Source organism: Vulpes lagopus, chromosome 2 (genome assembly GCF_018345385.1).
Source record: "Vulpes lagopus strain Blue_001 chromosome 2, ASM1834538v1, whole genome shotgun sequence".
Taxonomy (NCBI): Eukaryota; Metazoa; Chordata; class Mammalia; order Carnivora; family Canidae; genus Vulpes; species Vulpes lagopus.
Window position 1 is genome coordinate 25829447 of NC_054825.1, and position 21438 is coordinate 25850884.

General features: G+C 40.0%; 1 protein-coding gene and 1 pseudogene across 3 annotated transcripts in view; both read right to left on the reverse strand.

The window, feature by feature from the left end:
• The window catches only part of CNNM2 (cyclin and CBS domain divalent metal cation transport mediator 2), a 145698-nt gene that overhangs the window by 38874 nt on the left and 85386 nt on the right, over positions 1-21438 (reverse strand). The window lies entirely within an intron of this gene.
• On the reverse strand, positions 13681-14550 carry LOC121484053 (annotated as a pseudogene).

Here is a 21438-nt window from a genome sequence, read left to right on the forward strand (position 1 = left end):
CATATAGTACATTACTGTATGTAATCTGAACAAGAGAGAATGTTTGACTAGGAATGAAAGAGAATAGAATCTTTTGTCAACATTAGATACCTCTTAAGTAAGCATCACTTCACTATCCTGCAGGCCCCAGTGCTTACTCCATCTGCTGCCTGAGTGGCCAGCTCCACCCAGATCTGGAACTGGCTTTCTGCTCCTGCAATTCATGCAAGCAGACATCGTGTTGTGCTATGACTTCTGGCACAGCCCAATGTGCTGCCCACTTCTGCCATGGGACTTCTCCTGAAGCCTATCTCTAGTTACGTGCATGCAATCCAGAATGGGGAGAAATTAATGCTCATGGGAGGATACGTCCTCCTTTTGTACTGGAGCACAGTTCTAGGAGCATTTCATAAGCTTCTCAAAATGTCCTCAGTAGGAGAGAACACCTGCTGCCTGGAGCCATAGCCAACGCACTATCTCGTCCTTGAATTTCTTTCCATCCTTCCCATTTCACTTCCTTTGTCCTGAACTTGTGGCTCCCTGGGATCCCATTCCAAATAAACTTCCCTGTACACAAGCCTTTGTATTGGGCCAAAGTTCAGGCTAAGACATCATCAGATGTTAGTGGGAAGCTTTCCTACCAATGAGTTTCTGGCTTCATACATTTCATCCTCCTCTATTTCCATGATTCTAGTGCCAGGTGTGTTAGGACACATTCATACCTTGACACAATGAATGCTAGTCCTGCATGTTTGTGTCACAGTGGGCAGAAGTATTTCCCCACATCATTCCTACCCTAGGTTGGCTAGTAGTAACTTAAACATTGGAATGACCGCAAACCCAAACTAAATGTATCTGCAGCCCAACCTCCCCATAGGTGGACTCCAAAAAATGCCTGGAACCACTCCAATTATCATCAGATGGGAGAGTGAGAGAGGGTAATTCAAAGAGGCAAGAGAACAATCCCAACAAACTGTAGTTAAAATATCTGGACTTTCCAAGCTTTACAAAAACAAATGATCACATAAACACATTTGCTACAGCCCTTCCCAGGACCCATGCATGTGAGAAGCACTTAACTCTAAGCTTTATGAGCTTAATGGTAAAGCTGCTTTCTACTATCTAGTCATCAGGTAACGGTAACAAAAGTAGACTTAACCCACAGACTGAACACTTTCTAATCTATAACCTACCACCACCCCCAGTCTAGTCTTCTCTCCTCAACTTCAGATAGAGATATGGAAATAACCTCAATTGCCTACTTGATCCTCTTCACTTGTCCTACAGACATCTCAAGTTCAACACATCTAAAACTGAATCAATCACCTTCTTCAACAACCCATTCCTCCACTTCCATTCCTCTTGTTGACTATTGGCACCAGTTTCTATCAAATGGAAAACTGTGGGAGTTGTCTTAGACTCCTCCTTTTCTGCTAGTTCCACCCTGCTATATAACAGATCGGTTGCCAAACACTGTGCTAACTTCTAAATTTAAGATTGCCTCTAAATATCTACTGAATCTCTCCCACCCCATTACCAGCTCACCTGAGTTACAGTCCTCACTACTGGTCTTTTGAACCACCTTCAAATGGTGGTCTTTTGAACCACCTTCAAATACTGGTCTGCAACCACCTTCAAATGTCTCATACAAAGCAAGTTTGCATACATTATTTTCCTGCTTCAAATCTTTAATGGCTGCCCATTACACTGAGGACAGTTTAAATGCTTCAGAATGGCCTACAGTGCCCTCAATGACATGATTCCCAGCATCTTCTCTAGCCTTATCTCATAACACCTTTTCTCATTCTGTGCCAGAGCACTGTGTTTGCCATTCTCCAAACTAGGTGTGCGGTTTCACTGTTTCCTCTGCCAAAAACACCCTCTTCTCTCCTTGGCTACTTTCCTATTACTCTTCCTCCAAGATATAATGCAAATATCCTCTCCTCCTGGAAGTCTTCCTCACCTCGCCTATGCCAGCTGGGTTCAGTTATCGTTTCCACAGAGCCTTCACTAGTTCTGTCAGTGCATTTATTTTCCTGTATTTGAGTTCTCTCTCCTCTACTACACTGTGAGATTCTTGAAGGCAAGGGTTTTCTTTCATATACAAAGCCTCAGAAGCTAGCTAGCACAGTGCCTGGTATATAACACTTTCAATAAATGCAAAAAAAAAGGTATAAATTAATCATAAGAAAATGGGAGGGAAATGAATAGGATTAGGAAAAAATGATATTGTCTTTGCAAGCTCTTGTAATAAGATAGTTTTTCTTCCTAGGACACAGTGGAGCAAATGAGGCCACTGACTGCTAGTTGATTGTAATTTTAGCAACTGTTTCCCAGAAGAGTGACCAATTGTTGCTAACTGATCTAAGGCCTTGTACATAAAAGACTCATTTCCTATTTAATTTAACTGAACTGATTTTATTATTTTAACTCCTATTGGCACCAACTTCTAGAAAAGTTACAATAGAATTTGTCCCCAGATAAAAGCCAGCTTTAAAAACAGGTAGAAATCAAGCCCTGTGGAGTTTGAGAATCTCTTCAAAGAATTTTCACTGTCTTCTTAAACATATGATATGAATTCAGCCTGGAAACCAAGACTCATATTCAAATATGATGGTAAAAAAATATATATATGCATTTAGCTTACTGAATGAATGTTTAAAAGAACATGACATTCATTTGCTTAAAGATCTTCAAAAATAGACCATCCTTCTGAGGGATCTGTTCTTCAGTAAAAATGGCAATAAACATGCCTTATGCTTTCTGGAAGTAGGTACTACAACTGCCTAATATAAGAACATCACCTTGCTTCCTGATATAACATTCAGAGTATCTATGTCACCTTTGGTCACTGATCCTGCCTATTAAAGTCACAGGTTTTACGGTTCAAATATGTATGATGGGACCCCCAGAGAATCCCATCAGTACTTAAGTGTCTTAAACTAAAATTGGACAGATCTGGGCTTGGGTTCTTTAGTTCTGGTGTGATTAACCATCTATAAGATAGATAAATCCTAAGTTCACTATGAAAATTGAATGGTAAAAATGTAGACTCTAACACAGTGCTTGGCACATAGTAAGTAATCAATGAATGATAAGGACTGTGTTACTGATGAGCCTTCTGGTTCTGGAAGTTAAAAATTATCTCAGACGTACCTGGTTAATACCTTTTAATATCTATAGAAACAGGATCTTGGGATCATTGGGATTATTCAGCTACAAGTGGCTTTCGAATTATAGATTATAGGCGTCTATCAAAGAGTATAACGTATATCACCTGAGCATTCAATCCTCTGTGGGTTTGTTCTGTCTTAAAGTTCTTCAATGTAGCAACTCTACAGATAGTTCACTCTTTCTCAAAACCAAAATTTTGCAGCTAGGTGGATCAAATGGGTTACGGAGATTGTCCTCCCTCCCCTCTCACCTCTAGAAGTAGTTGCTCCCGTTTACTGGATGAGGCAGTGGGGAGGGCGGCCCATGAAGGAAGCTTGTACAGCCACTGCCTTTGTCATATTTCCTCTGTGAAGAAACAGAAGACTTCAGTTCCTGGGATTGGTTAAACTCTAGATTAGAGAACTAAGGAACTACTTTGTATTTTCCTCAGAATCTCCTCTCGCTTTGTGCATAGCGTCATGGCAGCAAAACCGTCATACGTTTTCTGCATCTTTGTCAGGAAACTGGAATGATAACAAACACAGGTGGCTTGCAACACACAATCAAGTCAAGGAAGCTGGCACAGAGCAAAGAAAGACTCAAAGACTGAGGGAATGAGAAGAAGAAAAACCAATGGAAGACTAAATTATATGCCATGACGACACCAACCCTGACGTTTGCGAAGATACTGCCAAGATTACTATGTGTAAGATCAGAAGTCGCTTAAGGTACCCTCTGCTGCTGGCCACAGATTCATTCATCAAATATTCTTACTGAGGGACACCTGGGTGGCTCAGCAGTTAAACGCATCTGCCTTCAGCTCAGAGAGTGATCCTGGAGTCCTGGGATCAAGTCCCACATCGGGCTTCCTGTATGGAGCCTGGTTCTCCCTCTGCCTGTCTCTGCCTTTCTCTCTCTCTGTGTCTTTCATGAATAAATAAATAAAATCTTAAAAAATATATATTCTTACTGGGCACTCACTATATGTGAGGCATTATACTGAGCACTAGGGATTAAAACAAAAACACAATTTAAGGCTGTCAAGGAACTGGAAGTCTAGCAGGGAAGACAAAGCAAGTAAAGTTACAACATGGTAGATGCTCCTCTTAAGTTGACCTCCATATAACAACTTGCTGATTAATGGACTCAATCCATTCTCCCTGTGAAACACACTGACTGAGGCCCCTAGCACACTGAATGCTTCTGGCTAGTATACTACTACCTAGCACTCTACATACTCTACTCCCATAAATTAAGAAGAATGTTTACTAAGAATTGGTTATTTTTGCACCTAGACCTATTTATGACATCTGTACTTACTTGATGCTGCAACTATGTAATTTAAAAATTATAGAAACTGAGGACAACCAAAGGAGTTGTTGTTTCTATGGCAACTATGATGAACCCTCTGGAAAGAATCTGCAAAGCAGGTTGCTTAAAAAAAATACTAGAACTAAAATAAAATTAAAAAATAAAGGAAAAAACCCCTCAAAAACTGAGAGTGAATTATGAGTGGCCAAGAGAATTATAAAACGTGAGGAATAACCTAGAAAGAGTCTGCATTAGTACAGCTTCAAAAATGCTTTGTATTGATTGTTCACTTAAAAAAAAAAAGTCAAGTTTAGAGATTTCAAGAATTAAGATATATTATAGATGCGGTTCATACACCATTCCAGGAAATACCAATCAGTGAACCCACACCCAAAAGAAGATGCCTTGGATATGTACAAAAAGAGCAGTAGAGGCACCTGGGTGGCTCAGTCAATTAAGTGTCTCCCTTTGGCTCAGGTCATGATCCTAGGGTCTTGGGATGGAGCTCTGCGTCTGGCTCCCTGCTCAGTGAGGAGTCTGCTTCTCTCTCTGCCCCTGCCCCCTGCTTGTGATCTTTATCTCTCAAATAAATTAAATTAAAAAAAGAAAAAAAAGAAGAAGAGCAGTACTGTTTTCCAATGCATGCTGCAATAAATTGATTCAGGCAAAGAACACTAATGACTGCTTAAACCATTAAGGGGAAAGGTTGATGGAGAACAGAACATTCATGTGGTGCCAAAGCACTGTTCCAAGGATTACTGCTAATCCCAAAGGGGAAAACCTATATTTATAATGGAGACAACTGACAGTCGCCACCTTAATCAAGTGATCAAATTTAACATCATTAACGGTGGAAAACCAGACTCTATGTGCTACCTGATGTGGATGCACTCTGAAGTACATTTCATTCTCTAAAAACAATCTGAATCTAATTTCCAGTATAGAGGAAATATAGGATGGAGAAATTAAATGTTATCATGAAGACGCAATCATAGAAAGTCAAAATTCTTTGGACACTACCAAAAAAACTAGACTGGTTTCTTTAAAAAGTCAAAGTCATTATTAATTTTGTCTGGTGTCTTATAACAACCAATTTGGTTACATAGGAAAATGTATTTTTTAGAGTTACCTGTGGTAACTCTAAACAACTGGATGTCCTGAATCTGGTTTTAAAATATCCTAAGCAAAGAAAAAAATAAATAAATGAAGCAAATGTGGCAAAATTTTGACAGTTTACTGAATTGGTGTTAGATATTTTGTGGTTCATTCCCTAATTTTCTCTCCTTTTGTACATATTTGAAACTTAGAAAAAATGGAAAATAATCAATGTCAGGAAAAAAATGGTTGGGAGAAAAGGGTTAATCTAGCTCAAAAGAGAAAAGAAAACAACAAACAACAACTGAATGTGGAATGTGAATGTACAAATCTTGATCGAATCCTTGTCAGAAAAAAACTATAAATAGGGGCACGTGGCTGGCTCAGTTGGTGGAGCATAGGACTCTTGATCTTGGGGTCGAAAGTTCAAGCCCCATATTGGGTGTAGAGATTACTTAAAAATAAAATCTAAAAAACAAAACTGTAAACAACATTTTTGGAAACTGACAACTAGAAAAATATGAGTATAGACTGGGTAGAAAAATAATTTTGGAGAACCATAAATTTCTTAGTGATGTCAGGATTATATAGAAAAGATATACTGAACATTTCAGGGTGAAGTGGTTCAGAAAAAACATTTGGATAGGAAAAGTATACTGAATATTTCAGGGTGAGGTGGTTCAGAAAAAACATTTGGAACTATCAAATCTAGGAAATAGGCATATGAATGCTTGTTATAGTAGTCTTTCAACTTTTTTGCATTTTTGAACATTTTCAAAATCAAAAGTTTTAAACAGTTTGTCAAATGACTGCAAACTTAAAAAAAATTCCATCTTTCAGTTACCGTTAGTTGGTTCATTAAACAACAAAGTTAAGAGGGGAGAGGATCCAGTGGTGTGTTGATAAATATTCAACCACCAGCTCTCTGGAAAAAAGAGCCCTGACTTGTGGTATTTGCCAGTTCCCATTGTGTAAATATTCCTACTATGACTGAGTCCAAGTTACTAACAGGATGCCCCTGAAGAGATGTCTCTTGGAAAGAGAGAGTGCCACCAGTCTTTCAAGATGATAGGAGCCAGTTTCAACACACCACTGGACCCAGATCCTAACAGAGGGACATTTCAGTGGTTACAGGGTGGGAGGAGAAGATGGCTTGCAGAAAACAAAGCTGCAAAGTTAAAATTGGCTGACAAGAATGGAGCAGAAAGAGATTTGAAGACAGAAGACAAAGTATGATAGAATCTTCCTCAAAGGATTGTTAGGAAGATTAAATAAATTACATATAGAATATTCAGCACAATGCTTGGCATACAATAATGACTTTTTTTTTTCAAGGTTTTATTTATTTATTTGAGAGAAAGTGAGCACAGAGGGAGAGGGAGAAGCAGACTCCCCGCTGAGCAGGGAGCCCAAGGCAGGGGGCCTGATCCCAGGACCCTGAGATCATGACCTGAGCCGAAGGCAGATGCACAACTGACTGAGCCCCCAGGGGCCCTGATAATGACTAACCTACCTAGCACCTCCCATTATAATTTTCTAACCTGGTTCCGCATCTGGAAGGTCATCTCATGTTTTATGAAGTCATACCATGGTTGCCTGTAGGGAGGGAGAACTGAACAGCTAGCCAGGCAACCAGCAGACACGGGTGGGAGGGGTCAACTTTCCAGTTTTGAACCTTCTAATTTTAAAGAATGTGGAATGTGAATGTATTGCTTGTCCCAAAGATAAATGAAATTAAAAGGTCTGGTTTTAGGACATGAGTCTCTTGAAAATGCTCTATTCTTCTCTTACCAGAAGCCACTACCTCGACATGTATGCCGTCAAGCACTCTTTCTCATCACTCCTAACAGAAGAATTTCCAGTTGACTTCCACAAACCCAGTAAGAAAGGTTCCAACTCAGCAAGCTGGGTGGATGGGGCAGAGGCACAGTCTCCCAAGCCCGTATGTAAGTCACAAGCTTGGGGGCCACAACAAAACTCACATGAAGGCTTCAATCACTCACAATGCCACATTTCACCTGAAATGCACTGAATCAACGAATCTTTACTGAGCACCTTCACTGCATTCAGGTCACTAGCACAGAGATGAATGGAACACTCCAACCTTAAAGAGTTCTAACTGGGCCTCAGAAACTCTCCTTTACTAAGAATTCACTTTAGTCAACTATCTTTAGGCTGAAATTAATACTAAAAATATGTATCTAATATATACATATATAAAAATACACCCACATACACATACATACATGTAAACAGTGGAAGCAATTCTTAAAGGAACCAACATTTTCTAGGCAATTTGCTGGAAAACATATTCTGTTACATGAATTCTGTTTTGAAACCATAAATTAGAGGTGTATTCTTCTGGGGGAAAAAGTCCCTAGGAAAAGGAAAACATTAACATGATTCTTGGAGGGTAAGGCCAAGTCCCCATAGGACTCCATGTGTCCATCAGCAGGAGTCAAGTAAAGCAGCAGGTCAAGGGGGAATTTTAAGTCTTGGGAGTAGGATAATCTCCTTGCAGACCTCCTCCACCATCGAGGTCAAGTGGGTCAACTCTAGAACTCTTAGAGTTTTGGCAAGACGCTCATACTGTCTGCCCCACACAAGATGCACACAGCCTCTCCGCAACTGTGCTTGGAAATCAGCAGGACTAATTCCATCATGTTCTTTTTGCAAGTCACCACAAGCAGCCCAGGACTCCAAGATCATCCCTCATTTTTCATCAGTGTTGAGTGACTTCCTCACACAGGTACATTCAATAGTACTCTACTGAAGACTCAGGAGAACCCCCAGCCAGTCTCTAGAGCGCTCTCGATTTTCCAATATTCTGTGATTCCTGTCTCTGACTTCCTTGAATTCTCAACTCTGTTGAGAGTTGGGGAACTCAGGGAGTTTGCAAGGCCTGTTTAGATTGTTCCTTCTTGTACTATGACCTCCAGGTAGTCAGCTAGGGTAATCACAGGGCTCACCTTCTCTCAGGAATCATTTTTCTGTACTATATGTTGTCTATCACCTGTAAATGGTTATTTCCTCATACCTAGCATAGTTTTCTACTTGTTTAAGGAAGGAGGGTGGGGGTACCTGGGTGGCTCAGTCAGTTAGGCATCTGCCTTTGGCTTAGGTCATGACCCCAAGGTTCTGGGATCGAGCCTGGGTAGGGCTCCCTGCTCAGTGGGGAGCCTGCTTCTCCTTCTCCTTCTGCCCCTCACTCATGCTCACTGTCACTATCACAAATAAATACATAATAATTTTTTTTATTTTAAAAAAGGAAAGAGGGTAAATGTGGTCCCCATTACTCAATTTTTCTCTGTCCTCCAATGTTCTTATTGTCCATCCTAACTTAGTCACTTTCCTCCATGGCCACTCCCTTGTATTTATCTTTCGCAGTTACTGCAACCCTGCCATTATCTTAATTCCAAACATATCTTCTCCAATCACCACCTCCCACCTATTTACACCACTGTTAGCACCCCAATTCCAACAATTCTTTGCCTCATGTCTAATTCAACATACCTACTACCCTCATGCCCATTTCCCCCCTCCAATCTAGCTTTAGTTCATTCCACTATCAATCATTTTAATTAGACCCTAAACTCCCAGGTCCCTCTCACTCCCTCAAATTTGCTTGGCTAAACCACAACCCGTGTTAAATCCAACTCACTAAGAAATCGTATACATTTAAAATTTTTTATTTTGTTTATTGTCTTCTATACAGTCCATGAAGGGAGGGATTCTCATCTGCTTTGTTTACTGCTGTATTCCCAAAGCCGGAAAACAGTCCCCAACACATAGAAGATACACATTAAATATTTTTGAGTGGTTTAAATCAAATCCAAAGCTCAAAATAAATATTCAAATGAGAATGCTAAAAATGAAATATATCATCCTATCTAGAAAAGCAAACTACTCCTTGCTGTGGAAGAGGTTATCATTAAAAAAGAGATGTGAAATATGTATACATTTCCATCCCCTAGCTTTTTAACTTCCTTTTAATGATTTCTTTTTAAGTGTTATACACAGTTTCAACAAGATGGCAAACTAGAATGGGCTTCCAACATAATTTTGTAGTTTCCAGACAGGTTAATGAAACATAAAAGCTGTGAGAAAAACATGAGGCAACAGAAGGCAGCCAGATTTCAGCTGGGAGGAGAGGCCCTTGCCGGCTTAGAGCAGGGGCCATGGAGAAGCCTGGGGAGGGGAGTGGAGGTGTTGCTTTCTCCAGATGGCTGCTGCCGCTCACAACATTCTAGCAACAATAACAGACTGGCATGCTCAAGTGGGCTGCACTAGGGAGCAGTTATAAATATAGGTACAAACAACTGCAAAGCCCTGTGTATACCTTCCACTCCCCACCCACCCTCACAGCCAAAGTACGAGGATGACTATTGTCAGAGAAAGCTCTCAAGAGGCACAAGCTAGGAGAGTCCAGGGAGCCATCAACAGAGCAGAGAGCTAATGCTCCAGAAAAAAGGAACTCACAGACAAATGGATGAACTTATACCAGGGGCATAACCACTATAGAGAAAAACAACAAAAAATCAAACCATCTCTATCAGCCAAAAATCAAGTTAATGGATCAGCACAGAAAAGAACAGATGAACAAAGAGCTTCAAAGAGGGACCATACTTGGAAACATGTAGCAAGAAGAAGTAGCATTAAAATAAAACCCAAGTACAAGTTAACAGAGTTAACAGTATGTGAATTTTAAGAGCTGAGATAAAGAACCCAAGAGCTGGGCTACACAGCAAAAGATCCAGTTAAGAAACTCTCCTAGAGGACAGGAGGAAGGGACAAAATAATGGAGCATGTAATGAAACACTAACAGGCAAAGGACGGCACTGCAAGTGTCATTCCATCTGTGAGGCCTGGAGGTGGTGGTGGGGAGACAAGAGGATAGAATACCTAGTGAAATAATAAAAGAATTTATTAACAACAACAACAACAACAGAATTCCCAAATTTAGAAAGAGATTCAGGACTTCAGATTGTAAGGATTCAAAAAGCAAACAGAAAACCGTGGAATGGGCTTTACAACTAGTTACAGTGTAATGAAATGAAAGAATAACTCTGAGTTTTTAGGAAAAGTAAATTGTTTATAAAGGACAACCAAGAATCACACTGACTCCAAAAGGCTCAAAAGCAAATGGTGGTTCTAAGAAACTGATGGGTATTTTTCAAAGGTATGAGGGGGGAAAAAAACTTCAAAACTTACAATTTATACTTAAATTATCATTTAAATACAAGGGTAAAATAAGTACAACTCAAGCATACAGGGCCTCAAAAGTTTTATCACATAGAGACCTTCTCAGAAATGTTCTAGAAAGAAAACATACTTTGGAGTAAGTAAGCCTAAGTAAATAGTATATTAAGTTTACTATAGTCTAAATAAGGTTCAAAATAAAACAAAAAAGTAAATCCCCATCAGTTCCAGAATTGAGATTATTTAGAAATCAAAGTACTTTTATTGGTAGTGGGGGCATGGTGGGGAGGAGGTTGTAGAGAGGAAGGGGAGAACATCTAAGATACTTGTCTTTTTTGAAGAATGTCAGGGGTAATACATACAACTAGAGCTTTAAAACAGGAAAAAAGATTTTCAATAGGAAAAACACAAGTATGTGTGTTATTAAATTAGGAGTAAAGGACAGCTACCAAAAGAATATAAATAGGGGTTTATAACAGGGTGGCTCTGTTAGTTAGGCATCTGACTCAATTTCAGCTATGTTGTGATCTCAGGGTAATGGTATCAAGCATGTCAGGCTCTGCATTTAGTCTGGAGTCTGGTTAGGATTCCTTTTCTCCTTCTCCTTTTGCCCCTCCCCACCATGCTCACTCTCTCTAATCAATCAATCAATCAATCTTAAAAAAAGAAAAACAGAATGTGTAACTTTCAAACTAGGGCAAGACTGGATTTATCCAATAGATGATAGGAAAAGGGAAAAGCAAAAATCAACAGAAAACTTGAAACAAAATGATTAAAGAGTCAAAATATAAAAATATTCTATGACTGATAATAAATGGGTTGAGCTCACTGATGTATTCAGAATGACTTCTAAACAAGATATAAGTCACATACACTCACTGTAGAGAAAACATGAGGAAGTTATTTGGGAAACAATTAGTCTAATGAATCTTACTTTTCAGACAATGTTTTCTACCAAAATATATGTATAACATTTTGCCACAAAAATACTTTTACATATGTCTTAAAAATCTCTCCATTTTACTCAAAATATACAAAAACAATTAAAAGGGATACAATTCAAAGAGATACATGCACCTCTATGTTTATAGCAGCATTTTTTTAAAGATTTTATTTATTTATTCATGAGAGACAGAGACATAGGCAGAGGGAGAAGCAGGCTCTCTGAGGAAAGCCCGATGCGGGACTTGATCTCAGGACCCCAGGACCCCAGGACCACGACCTGAGCCAAAGGCAGCCACCCAACCACTGAGGTGCCCCTGTAGCAGCATTTTCTACAAGAGCCAAACAATGGAAATAGCCCAAGTGTCCTGATAGATGAATGAATAAAGAAGATGTCACACACACACACACACACACACACACACACACACACACACACAGTGTAATATTACTCAGCCATCAAAAAGAATGAAATCTTGCCATTTGCAACAACATGGATGGAGCTACAGAGTACAATGTTAAGCAAAATAAATCAGAGAAAGACAAATACCATATGATTTCACACATGTGTACAATTTAAGAAAACAAATTAAAAAAAAAAAAAGGAAAGAGACAGACAAACCAGAAACAAACTCTTAACTACAGAGAACAAACTGATGGTTACCAAAGGGGAGGTGGATGTAGCGGGATGGATGAAATAGGAGATGGGGATTAAGGAGTGCTCTTGCCAGGCAGCCAGGGTGGCTCAGTGGTTTACGACCACCTTCAGCCTGGTTTACCACAGCCTTCAGCCCAGGGTGTGGTTCTGGAGACCCAGGATCGATTCCCATGCCGGGCTCCTTGCATGGAGCTTGCTTCTCCCTCTGTCTGTGTCTCTGCCCGTCTCTCTCTCTGTGTCTCTCATGAAGAAGTAAATAAAATCTTTAAAAAACAAAACAAAACAGGAGTGCTCTTGCCATGATGAGCACCAGGTGATGTATGGTGTTGTACACTTGAAACTACACTGTATATTAATTATACAGGAATTAAAATTAAATCTCTCCATATTAATGCATAACCTTGTAATGATTTTTAGTGGCTAAATAGTAGTTCTATGTTGGATAGTCATAATTGTTATATATCCATTAAACCTAATATTTCAGTGCTTCCCAATGTTTCATCTTTCATATGACATTTGATATTTCCTCCTAGTAAAACAACCCTTCCCAGACTGTCCCCTCCACAGGATATAGAGGAGGCCCACAGAGTTGATGCTGTGGTAAGGCTATCCCCTCCATCACTGGGCTCTCCCTATCTTCTCCCTATGTACTGAACAACTCCTTTTATCACATTAAAAGCCTGAAATACTTCCCACCTTTTTTTTTTTTTGTATTACTTGATTTTATTTTACACTAGGTGGTGGGCACAAAGCAATCCTCCTTAATCAAGTTGACAATTAGTTTCACTCAGAACACTTTTAATAATGCACATAAAGGGCAGCCCTGGTGGCATAGCGGTTTAGAGCCGCCTGCAGCCCAGGGAGTGATCCTGGAGACCTGGGATCGAGTCCTATGTTGGGCTCCCTGCATGGAGCCTGCTTCTCCCTCTGCCTGTGTCTCTGACCCCTCTCTCTCTGTGTCTCTCATGAATAAATAAATAAAATATTTTTAAAAAATAATGCACATAAAAAGTATTCATCTTACAAATTATTCTGCAATCCAAATATACAATAGCTTGGAAAACAACGTTTAGAAAACAAAAGCCAATGTAAAACGACATTAAAACAACTAGAACAGGGATCCCTGGGTGGTGCAGCGGTTTGGCGCCTGCCTTTGGCCCACGGCGCGGTCCTGGAGACCCGGGACCGAATCCCACGTCAGGCTCCCGGTGCATGGAGCCTGCTTCTCCCTCTGCCTGTGTCTCTGTCTCTCTCTCTCTCTCTGTGTGTGTGTGACTATCATAAATAAATAAAAAATTAAAAAAAAACAACTAGAACAGTACAGGTTTTATATGGCTCTGATTTTACAGTTTTCTTACTGCATCCTCAATGTCAGAATTCTGTTCCTTCAGTTGGCTCCATTGCTCAGGATTTAAAGAAATACCTTTTCTTCCAGGTTTCATTTCACCTTCTGGATCCATCCAGTATTCTCTGATATCAATTAGGGCTTTCCCTTTAAAGTCCTGAACACTGACGTACCTCATTTTCCCAATCTGAAACACGTTATTATCTCTACTGCTGCTGCTCTGCTTAGAGGATGACAGGGCTCTTGAAGTTTCACCAGTCTTTTGGCTCTTCACAGGTTTTTCTGGCGTAAACTTGCTTTTTCCTCTTTAACTTTTTGTCAACCTCACTGTCAGAATCACTGCCAGAAGAGCTTGAAGAAACAAGTCCCTTTGATTTAGGCATTGCTCCACCCTCACTGCCGAACTGCCTTCTGCTCACTTGCTTGCAACTACTTCCCACCTTTAAAACCAAGAAACTTCTCCAGATTCCCTCTCTGTTTTGCTATGACTCCATTTCTTTGCTTCTTTTCACAGCAAAACTCTTGAAAGAATGGTTTCCATCTACTGTCTCCATTTCTTCTTCAACATGCTCCAAATCAGTCTTGTCCAATGAAACCACTCATGAAGATCTCCAATGACCTCTCATTTGGTTTAATTCAATGATCAATTCTTAGCCCTCGTCTTACTTATGATAAGTAAGTAAGTTCTTGATAAGTAACTTCTTTCTTGAAACAATCTCTCCACGTGGCTTCTACCATAACCACCCTACCCCCACCCCCCTGGCATTTAGCTCAATGGCCACTCACCCTCATTCTCTTTTGCTATTTCCTCTCATTCCAGTGACATCTTGAAGCCAGAGAATTCTTGATCTTCATTCTTAGATCTCTTCTTTTCTCCTTGGACATTGGAATAATAATCCCATTTAGTCTCAAAGCTTTAAAAATCATCCATATGCCGGGATCCCTGGGTGGCTCAGTGGTTTAGCTCCTGCCTTTGGCCCAGGGCATGATCCTGGAGTCCCGGGATCGAGTCCCACGTCGGGCTCCTGGCATGGAGCCTGCTTCTCCCTCCTCCTATGTCTCTGCCTCTCTCTCTCTCTCTCTCTGTCTATCACAAATAAATGAATAAATCTTTAAAAAAAATTATCCATATGCCAATGATCCCTACTTGTGAATAACCTGATCACTCCTCTGAGTGAACTTCCAGATTTACATATCCAAATGCACACTTAACATCTCCACCAGGATATCTACCAAGTATATCAAGCTTTATATAATTCTCAATATCTGTTCCTCCTTTACTGGGGTAAAGGATGCGTCAATAGTCACCCAATTGTTCAAACCCAAAGCCTAGGCAGCCTTCATCCTTAACTTCTCTCTCACTTCCAATCCTCTGAAAACTATCCAGAGTTAGATCCTTTCTTTTCACCTCTCCACCCTTGGTCCAAGCCACTATTCTCTCTGACCTGAATCGCTATAATAGCTTCCTAACTGGCCTTTCTGCCTTACTCTTCCATGATCAAGTCCTCATAGAATCACCAAAATAATCCTTTGAAAAAAAAATTCTGTCACTTCCCTGCTCAAAATCCTCCAAAAACTCCCCTGTCATGCCTAGACTCAAAACAAATACCTTACCACAATCTGCAAGGCCTTACAGATCCCTGCTGATCTTTGGGACTTTATCTCCCACCATTCCTGGCCTGGCTTCCTCCTCTCTAGATAGATGTTGCTGATCCTTAAATATGCCAAACACATTCCTGTCTAAGGATCTCTGCTCTCCCTGCTTCCTCTTGTGGCTCATTCTACCCTGGATTTTCAGGTTACTTACTCTCCTACCTCTTTCAGGTCTTTGGTCAAATGTCACCTCCTCATGAGGCCTTCCCTGCCCCATCCTATCTATTTTTTTTAAATGATGTATTTTTAAAAAGATTTTATTTATTCATGACAGAGAGAGAGAGAGAGAGGCAGAGACACAGGCAGAGGGAGAAGCAGGCTCCATGCAGGGAGCCCGATGTGGGACTTGATCCCTGGTCTCCAGGATCACGCCCTGGGCTGAAGATGGCGCTAAACAACCTAGCCGCCCGGGCTGCCCAGCCCCATCCTATTTAAAATAGATCCTCCCTATCCCAGTCCATATGCCCTCTGTCTGTGCTGCATGGGGCACACTCAGCAGTAGGATACTATATTTCATATTTATTTGCTTAGTCTGTTCTCCACTGAGCTATAGAATGCACAAAGGCAGGGACATGATCTTAATGACACTATGGCCTCCATGCCTAGAACATTGTCTGGCACATAGTAGGGGTCTAACCTTCTTTGAGGAACACTGATTGAATATCCACACATAATTATGCATCTGCCTACTAAGGGCTAATGATCTATCCAAAATTCAAAGTACTCAGACAAGAATATAAAAAAAAAAAATTACAAAATATTTCAGACCTAACAGTATAAAAATAAAACATCCATCCATTTGCCTACCACTCATTTTAAGGATTAAAACATTATATAGTTGAGTCTCATGAATACCCACGCCACCAAGGCAACTTAATATCAGGTTTACAAAAAACCTAAAGGGCAGAAAAATGTTTTATGATTCACTCATTATTTTTCACCTGAAAATAAAATTATTTCTGAAACAGAAAAATGGAAACAGAAAATAAAATTTTTGAAACAGAAACAGAAAATAAGGGCAGCCCGGGTGGCTCAGCAGTTTAGTGCCACCTTCAGCCCATGGCGTGATCCTGGAGACCTGGGATCGAGTCCCATGTCAGGCTCCCTGCATGGAGCCTGCTTCTCCCTCTGCCTGTGTCTCTGCCTCTCTCTCTCTTCTCTCTCTCTCTCTGTGTCTCTCGTAGGTAAATAAATAAAATCTTTTAAAAAATTATTTTACAAAGTACTCTACTAGACAGAAAATAAAAGTTATTGGACAAAGTACTTTACTAAACAAAAAACCCATGGTGCAATGAAATTCAAGTTTTGGGCAGGAGAAAACAAAAGAAAGGGAAGAAGCAAACACTAGGGAAGTGGGCAGAAAGGAGAGACCTGTAGGGGTACGTACACACAATGATCCCAAGAGGAGTGAACAAGGGAACGCTGGTAACTGGGTGCTCATCGTCTATCTTCCCTACTCAACACGATTGCAGAAGGATTACGAACAAAGCCTGGTTGAGGTGGCAGGTCCCAAGAAAGGACATATCCAATGACATCACAGGATGTTTAGACAGCTCTAAGTAACAACTGAGTTTGGCCTGGCAGCATACATCAAAGTTGGTAAGGAAATGCGGTATGTTTAGGACAGAGGAGCAATGAGCTGGTGGCTCTGACAGTAAGATAAATGGGAGAGCTTTTCTTTTTTTTTTCTTTTTTTTTTTTTGGGAGAGCTTTTCTATTAAAATAGAATAGGATGGAAAATCTTTTCTATTAAAATAATACTTAAAAGATATAATAAAGTTAAACTGGAAATGCCATGACTCAATAAAAATAGATCTTCCAGAGCTTTATTAGCCTAAACCCCTTTATAGTAATGGGACCATAGATTAGTATCAGTAACGCAACAGAACAGTTTCATACACCGTCCAATCTCTATCCTGTCCATAGTATCTAATCTACTCTACCACAAAAGCAACTGGCTTCAGAGAAAATATCTGATTCCAGTCTAGGGAGCAAAAAATAAAAAATAAAAGAATCAAGATGGGATTGGAATATCTTGGTTTTGCCAGAATGTTTAGATAGGAGCCAGATTAAATGGCCAAATAGCAATCTGATCATTAATCTGTGAAAATTCATGAATCTTAATGGAACTCCAAAGTTGGGAAATCTTCTGAACTATATGGTACCTGTGGTGAGGAGGGCAAACAGAGGTTAAAAACCAGCCAGGCTTATCTACTTGGCCTGGGGCCTTTTTCTCATTATTTCATCTACCTAGAGAGGCATCCTTCTCTTCATTCACACAAAGATACTGTTTGTGCTAGAGATCGTCTGTGGTAAAAGATTACCATGTGTGTGATTTTCCAACAATATTTACAAAAAACATTCTATCAGCCAACCTAAATTACAAGCTATGACTATTGGACAAAGTTCCAGCAGTACAAATCATACAGAAGATGCAGTTCAGGTGAAGTATGCAGAATCCTGTCACCTCTCAGGTAAAGCAACTATGGTCAAAAATTGGATAAACACTACATACAAAAAGAGGCATAGGCTTGAACTGTCTTATTACTATAAAGGGGTTTAGGCTAATAAAACAAACCTGGAATTATTCATCCAGACCTGTATTTCCAACCTAGAACCCTGCATTAGGTTTGAAATGGTAACTGTCTATTTTGGTTGAGTAAATAAATTTGTAACCCTTGAATGAAGAGAGATCAGTGATATTTTTGTGTAAGTCATATTTATACAAATGTAGTAATAGCTTTTATAACCATTATGCTCATTAGAGTATGCTCCTAAAATGTTCAAACTTCTTGGGCAGCCCAGGTGGCTCAGCGGTTTAGCACTGCCTTCAGCCCAGGGCCTGATCCTAGGGACCTGGGATTGAGTCCCACATCAGGCTCCCTGCATGGAGCCTGCTTCTCCTTCTGCCTCTGTCTCTGCCTCTCTCTATCTCTCTGTCACTCATTAATAAATAAAATTAAAAAAAATTCAAACTTCTTGAGACTTATTAAGATCATATCCCCAAGGCGCACCTGGGTGGCTCAGTGATTGAGCGTCTGCCTTCAGCTCAGGTCGGGATCCCGGTCCTGGGATCAAGTCCCTCATCAAGCTCCTCGCGGGGAGACTGCTTCATCCTCTGCCTATGTCTCTGCCTCTCCCTGTGTCTCTTACGAATAAATAAAAAAAATCTTTAAAATAAAATAAAATCATACCCTCAAAACTTAGAAGTTTGAAGCACTTGAAGAAATCAGATATATTAAATTTCTAAGCATGGTTTGAAATGTTTAAGAACTCTCGTCAAGTTCATAAATGGTATTAGTAGGAGAGTTTCACCTGTTAAATATAAAAAAGCATCTGAGCATCAATTTAAAAACTAGCAAATGTTAAAAAATATTTAATATTTTTTTTCTTCTTCTTCTTTTTTTTTTTTCAAGTTCACAAAAGAACTCTTTATTATTTCAGGCAAGAAGTCTGGATGAAAGGGTTACTGTTCCTGGTAGCCAAAATCCAGGTGTTGGTGGCACTATTTCAACTTTGTAGATTCAACTTAGTCAGAAAAGGGTGCCAGGGTCCTACATTCCCCAGCTGGACAAGAAGAAGGGCAAAACTGGAAGAGACTCTAACCTACTGATACTGCTCTTGAGACCCAACACCTCATGGGCTGGTCAGCAGGTCATGGACCCACCACCGAGGGGCAGAGGCCACACTACGTTAGATATGGGAGGAGGGATGTGGGGCACCTGGGGGGGCAGGCACCGACAGCTTCAGAACTCCTCAGTGAATGGACAGTCCTTGTGGGAGGCACAGCTCACCAAGGCACAGACCCTCCAGTTCCGGTTGTAGCTGGGTAAGGTGGTCATGTCCACACTGCTCAGCTCAAAGTCAAAGACCTGAAAGTTCTCAGCAATGCGTTCGGGTGTCACGGACTTGGGAATTTAAAAACTAGCAAATGTTTTTAATATTAACAATATAGTAAATCCACTACAAATACTTGTAGGTTATATTTTTTTACTTTTGTTTTGCTTTTAATTTTATTTATTTATTCATGAGAGACACACAGAGAGAGGCAGAAAAATAGGCGAAGGGAGAAGCAGGCTCTCCATGGCAGATACTCAACCACTGAGCCACCCAGGTGCCCCTGTAGGGTATGTTTTAAAGGTATGAAGAATAATAAGCTTTTGATGTCATCATTTTAATAAGCTAAACTCTGACCAAAACATAAGGAACTCACGGAGCTGTCTAGCATAATAGAATCAAAGAGCCTACAAATTCCTACCCTGCTAGCTCACTTTGTGCCTCAAGGTCTTTATTTGTAAAACTAATAATAGTACTTGCAAAGCCCTTGGGAGGATTGAGTTGATACATATAAAGCACTTAAACAGTTATACAGATTTCAAGTTGCTCTATAAATGTTAGCTATGATGCCTACCATCATCATTGACTGGTATCACCTGACAAGACTATGAATGCTTTGATGACAAGAACATGTCCTATTTGTCTCTATATTCCTAGCATTTAGCCCATTGCCAGATACCCAACAGGTACTCAAATATTGCCTGAATTTAACCAACTAATCTAAAATCCTGGCTATTAGGTTGTGGGTTGCAAGCTCTAATACACAAATAGAATCAATGATAAATGGCAGGAACAAAAATAAAAGGGCCAAGGGGCAACTAGGTGGCTCAGTCGGTTAAGCTTTTGCCTTTGGCTCAGGTCATGATCACAGGGGCCTGAGATCAAGCCCCAAATCAGGCTCCCTGCTGAGCAGGGAATCTGCTTCTCCCTCCACCTCTGCCCTCCTTCCTTCCTTCCTTCCTTCCTTCCTTCCTTCCTTCCTTCCTTCCTTCCTTCCTCTCTCTCTCTCAAATAAATAAAACCTTAAAAAGATAAAAGGACCAATAAAAGCAAAACCACAAAATTTTATCCAGTCCAAAAAATACTGTTTCTTGACATTTTTAAGGACTTACTCCAGGAGTTTCTCAAGGTCAAAAATTATATTAAGAGAAGTTCAGTTGGGACTGGCTAGCGATAGCTGATACAAATCTAGACCCTAGATCTAGAATTAGAGATTCTATAAAGAATTTGAGATTTCTCCCTAATAAATTTAATCTAACACAATTTACTGCAGAATTAATTACTTCAACTTTTTCCAACCACCAAAATTTGTTTCTGAATTAAAGTACTATACATTCTTAACCCATTCAGGACAGGCACCCTTTGAGCATTTTCCATTGCTCTTACATTTTCCAGTTTAGACTCATCTGGGGTAATTACTAGCAGTCTAGATGGAAAATTTTCCTGGCAGGGTTGTTCCACTCACAGCCATTTAGAAAGCTCTGCTTGCGTCAGACTCTTATTTTCTGCTTGGATAAGGGGCTGTTACTTCAGACCCCAATTTTTCTTGGTGTCCCATAGTCACACTTCATTGAGTACAACATGTGCTTGCTTCTACTAATAGCCTTTCAAAGCAAAAGTTTTTATCTACCCACCAAGTTAGCAGATTCACCTTTCCTTAGAGCACTGAATAAGCCCAAAGAGGCTGTTATGCCATCAACAGACATCACATGACTGCAGTAATAGTAACAGTAATTTAGAATTATTGAGTGCCTATGCATGCCAGGTACTATTTGTGTATCTTATTTCATTATTCAAGAATTCCACCAAAGAAAATTAACTCCCATTTTATAAGTCACAACACGGAGACTTGAAAAGACTAATGAACATTCTCTGGGCATCTGTCTTCCCTTCCAAAGATTCTAGCTTACCCAAAACAGTTTTCTCTTACAGAATAGGGCCTTCTGAACTACTGTCCTCATTTTCTAAATTAAAAAATTAAAGGCCAAAGATTACATAGCTAAGAAGCATAGAAACAAACCTGAATTAAAGTTTTGATCTCCAAATCCATATTGTTATTTTGCTAAGCTATCTATAGTTTTGTAAGGTCTTTCATAGAACTCCCTTCCACTCCAAGCTAAGGATGGAAAAGTCTGCCTGAAAAGACTATTTTGTATTGTATTTCTCTTCTCATGTTTGAAGAAAGATAGGGAAGGAAAAAGAAGAAAGGCTATGGTAATTCTTCTTTATAACAGCAGATGATATCAAACTCACAGGAGTCACAGTG